General features: G+C 50.8%; 1 pseudogene; it reads right to left on the bottom strand.

The window, feature by feature from the left end:
- Positions 1 to 1895: 1895 nt before the first annotated feature.
- LOC122445696 lies at positions 1896 to 2014 on the bottom strand (annotated as a pseudogene).
- Between the last annotated feature and the right edge of the window lie 3302 nt (positions 2015 to 5316).

A 5316-nucleotide genomic window follows, 5' to 3' on the forward strand; every position in this document is an offset into this window, starting at 1 on the left:
TGTGACTGGGAGCCTTCCTGAGACCAGCTCCGCTATTGCTTTTCCACTTGAACTAGGCCCCAGGCCTACTTGGAGAGGCGGTGCGGACCGGTTGTCTCCAAACTGCCAAGAGTAGAATGATGGGAGCTCTGTCAGAGGGAATGGAAGAGCAACTGGATGGATGTTCAAGCTCTTGCTCCGCCGAGCAGCCTCCGTGCCCCATGGAGAGAAAGAGGCCCACTGTGCCCCTAGTTTGGGTATGCCCCTTCATACACAGCGTGTGTTTCTGTAGGATTCAAGATGTTCCTGACAGAGTTAGGCTCACTAGAGCTCTCTTATAGCACAGGGGGCTGGAACACACGTATGCATGTGGTTCTGCCTTTGCCTGTGAGTGTGGGTCCCCTCGCTCTTCCCCAGGCTCCGGGGAGACCAGCCCTGAGAGATCGCCAAGAAGCGCTTTTTCCACAGGCTTGGAAGCGGAGTTCGCAGCATGCCGGGAAAGTGATCCCCCTTCAGGGAAGAAGCGGCAGCCAACTGGTGAGTGTTTGCAAGCCTGTATTTGGAAGGAACAGGTTAGGTGTTTCAGGGCGGAGAATTCCAGTTCTGCTCAGAGGACCGAAATTCCATAGTCAGGGTTGAGCATCTCCCCTGCCCCTGGCGAGCCTTGTAAAGACATCCCTAGCTTCAAGTTGTACTGCCCATGAAGGATCTGGCTGAGGGAGTGTGTCAGACATGACTGGGTGCCTTACTGCGGTCAGCTCCACTATTGCCTTTCCACTCGAACCAGACCAAAGGCCTACTTTTAGAGGAGGTGTGGACCGGTATAGTCCAAACTGCCAAGGGCTAGAGCAATGGGTGGTCTGTCAGAGGTTAGGGAGGAGCAACTGCATGGATTTTTAAGCTCTTGCTAGAAGGAGGGGAAAGGAAGGGACTTTTGTCTGCAATACTGTTTTCTACCTTTTCTATTTTATATGTATTCAAAAAAGTTAAAATAAAAAATAATCTTAGAGCATTTAAAAAAATAATTTTATTTTTTGGCTGTGCTGTGTCTTTGTTACTGCAAGGGCTTTCTTCTCTAGTTGCAGTGAGCAGGGGCTACTCTTTATTTGTCATGTGTGGACTTCTCATCGTGGTGCCTTCTGTTACTTTGGAGCACAGGCTCTAGGGCTCATGGGCTTCAGTTATAGCATGTTGGCTCCATAGTTGCGCTTCTGGGCTCCAGAGCTCTGGCTCAATAGTGTGGCTTGTAGGCTCAGTTGCTCCGCAGCTTGTGGAATCTTTCTGGATCAGAGATCAAGTGTTTGTGTGAGTGTGTCGGTGGGCGAGGGTGTGGTTGGCCGACTGGGGGTCCGGTGAATACCCAGAATGGAGGCGGGAGGGTGTGGAGGCCAGGGGTTGGGAAGCCTGTGTGGTCCTCTTACTGTCTCTCTCTCTCTCTTTTCTCCATCTCCCTTACCTGTGTTTCAGGCTCTTGACCTGTGTGTGTGTGTGTGTGTGTGTGTGTGTGTGTGTCTGTGCACGAGCATGTGCGGTCGCGTGCGAGGATGCAGCTAGGGCTGGGGGTGGGGCAGCCCCCAGGATTGCCTCAGGCGTGCCAAGGGAGCCCCAGATGGAGAGCCGACTGTCATCTGGTTTCCTGGAAGCCAAATGCAGAGGGGCTCACAGGCCAATCGGAGGCAACCCAGGTCTGCGGAGGGAGTCGGGGCCCAGGCCACCCACCTGGGGAGGGGCTGGGGCTTGGGGACCCAAGAGTTGGGACACCTCTGCCTGCGAGGGCCGCCGGCCGTCTGGCTGGAAGGCAGCGGACGGCTCTGAGAGTGGTGGGGTGCGAGAGGCCAGGGTCAGGTGGGGCTTGCGGTGCCAGCCACGCGGGGGCGGGGCGAGGGGCCGAGGGCTAAAGGAGAGGGGAGGCAAAAAGCCTACAGCACCCGATAGTCCCAGGTGGTCTCCCACCCAACTACTAACCAGGCCTGACCCTGCTTAGCTTCTGAGATCAGACGAGATTGGGCGCTTTCAGGGTGGTATGGCCATAGACGGAGGCAGTTCCCGCCAGGCGCCCTAACAGCCCTGCGCCACGCCTCCCTTTCGCTCTGACCTGCCGGTCGGGCCAGCCGGCCACAGCGCTCCACCGGGCTTGCGCCTCACTTGAGCTGCATGACCCGCGACTGGACTATGGCCGGCCGACGCTGCCCCGCCCCCGCACACCGCCACCCCAGGCCCGCACCTGCCTGGCCCGGCCTGGGGGCCCGGAGGGCTTCCGGGACCAGAGCTGCCGGCCAGGCGTGCAGGGGTGGGGGTGGGGGGTGGGGTGAGCGGCGACGAAGTCTCAGCGCTCTCCCACCCTGGGCCTCTCCAGGCCCGCCCCGCTCGGCGACCTCCCCTACCCCACATCCAGTTCGCTGCTCAGGGCCACGTGGCCCCGGCACTTGCCAGGCATCCTGCCCGAGACCTCCCTTGCCCCCACGCTGTCTTCGAGTCTGTCTCTGGACCTTCGTCTTTTTCTGCCTCTGTCTTTCCTGACACCCGGCCTCTCACAGGTGCCATGGCTCTGGCTCTGGCTGAGGAGCTTGCGCTGGCCGGCTGTCTTACTTCGTGTGAGTGCGTGCGAGTGTCTGTGTGTCTGTCCGTGTGCCTGCCTGTCGCTCTTCTGCTCTCTCAGGAAGGTCCTGCTTGGCGGGCGGCATGGGAACAAGGCGGGGCCTCGGTAGGGCGAAGGGGCGGGGCTGTTGCTCTCCAGTGGACTGTACTGGTGGCTCCCGGTGGGTTTGGGCACCAGGCAGGATGGGCGCTCAGGGCCCTGCCAGGGCTGCACCTAGGCCCGCAGGAGCGGCCCTGGAGAGACCGAGGGTGGGAGAGCGCTGAGACCTCCGCACCCTTCACCCCACCCCCCAGCCCCCGCACGGACATCCACTGGACGCTCGGGGAGGGGGAGGGAGGGCGGGCCAAGCGGGTGCTGGCCGGGGGTGGCGGTGTGCGGGGGCGGGGTGGCGTTGGCCAGCCGCCAGGCTGCTGGCACTGACCGGCTGGAGTCTGGTCGCCGGTCGTGGGGCTCAAGTGCAGCGCACGCCCTGTGGAGAGCTGTCCTAGGCTGGCCCAACTGGCAGGTCAGAGCGAAAGGGAGGCGCAGGGAAAAGGTCCGCAATCAATGCAGACGGTAAGCGCAGTCACAAAATTAAAAGACACTTGCTCCTTGGAAGAATAGCTATGTCAAACCTAGACAGTGTATGAAAAAGCAGAGACATCACTTTGCTAAGGTCTGTGTACTCAAACCAATGGTTTTTCCAGTAGTCGTGTATGGATGTGAGAGCTGGACCATAATGAAGGCTGAGCGCCAATGAATTGACACTTCTGAACTGTGGTGCTGGAGAATAGTCTTGAGAGTTCCTTGGACAGCGAAGAGATCAAACCAGTCAATCCTAAAGGAAATCAACTCTTAACTATTCATTGGAAGAACCAATGCTGAAGCTCCGATACTTGGCCACCTGATGTGAAGAGCTAACTCATTGGAAAAGGCTCTGATACTGGAAAAAATTGAGGGGAAGAAGAGATGGGGGTGACAGAGGATGAGGTGGTTAGATGGCACCACTGACTAAATGGACATGAGTTTGTGCGAACTTAGGGAGATAGTGATGGACAGAGAATCCTGGCGTGTTGCAGTTCATGGGGTCACAAAGACTCAGACACAACATAGCAACTGAACAACAACAACCCATGTTCATAGTATATCTCTCCATTTATTTATCTTATTTGATGTTGTCATCATAGTTTTGTAATTTTCCTCATAGATTTTATATCTGTAACTAGATTTATACCTTAGTATTCCATGTTTTTGTGCTATAGGAAATCATTTATGTTTTTAATTTCAAAATTTAATTGTTCAATGCTGGTATATCAGAAAACTTTTTGAGTTTTGTTTATTGACCTGTATCCGTCAATGTTCCTATATTTGTTTATTAGTTCCAGGAATTATTTTGTAGATTCTTTGGCACTTCTACATACATGCTGTGTTGTGTGCTTCATAGTTCACTCATGTCTGACTTTTTGCGACCCAAAGGACTGTAACCCTCCAGGCTCCTGTGTCCATTGGGATTCTCAGGCAAGAATACTGGAGTGGATTGCCATGCCCTCCTCCAGAGAATGTTTCAGACCCAGGGATTGAACCTAGGTCTTCTGCGTTGCAGGCAGATTATTGACTGTCTGAACCACCAGGGAAGCCCAAGAATACTGGAGTGGGAAGCCTACTCCTTCTCCTGGGGATCTTCCTGACCCAGGAATTGAATGAGGTCAGTTTGATTCCTGCATAGCAGGTGGATTCTTTACCAGCTGAGCTACCAAGGAAGCCTCTACATAGGCATATTCATCTGCAAATACTGTTTTATTTCTTCCCTCCCAATCTGTAAACCTTATTTACTTTTTTTGTCTTATTGCATTAGCTACAACTTCCAGTGTGATGTGAAATAGAAGTAAAAGAGAGGGCACCCTAACCTTATAACCACTCTTAGGAGGAAAACATTCAGTCTCTTAACATTTAGTATGGTGTTAGCTATAGCTAAAGTTAACATCTTTTGTAGATGTTCCTTCTTAAGTCAAGGAAATTCTCCATCCCTGATTTGCTGAGAGTATTTTGTTAAATATCTTTCCTGCATAAGTTAATATCATCATATGATTTTTTTCTTTAGTTGATTGATGCAATAGATTACATTTTTAAATTTGAATATTGAACTCATTTGCATAACTAAAATAAACATCACTTGGTCATGGTGTATAACTCTTTTTATTCATGTTGAATTCTATTGGCTAATTTTGTTGTGAATTTTTAAATCTATTCTGAAGAGGCATATTGGCCTGCACTTTTTTTTTTTTTCTTGTAATGCCATTATCTTGTTTGGGTATGAGACAATTTCTGGCTTCATAGAATGAGTTAGGAACTCTTTCTTCTGCTGCTACTTTCTGAGAGAGATTAATTTTTTTTTTCCTATAAGGATGTGATAGAATTCTCTAGGGAAATCACCTAGGCCTTGTGGTTTGTTTTCTGGAAGGTTATAAATTATTGACTTAACTTCTTTAATAGATGTACATGTTTTCAGATTATTTCTACTGTGAGATTTCTGGTAGTGTCTTTCCAAGATTTGACTTATTTTATCTAAGTTATCAAAATTTTTGTCAAAGAATTATTCATAGCATTTCTTTAAATGTCCATGGAACTAGTAGTGACAACTCTTCTTTCATTATTTACATTACTAATTTGTGTTTTTTAGAACACTCCCTCACACCATATACAAAAACAAACTCAAAATTGCTTAAAGACTGAGATATAAGACATGACATCATAAAACT

The sequence above is a fragment of the Cervus canadensis genome, chromosome 7 (genome assembly GCF_019320065.1).
Source record: "Cervus canadensis isolate Bull #8, Minnesota chromosome 7, ASM1932006v1, whole genome shotgun sequence".
Taxonomy (NCBI): Eukaryota; Metazoa; Chordata; class Mammalia; order Artiodactyla; family Cervidae; genus Cervus; species Cervus canadensis.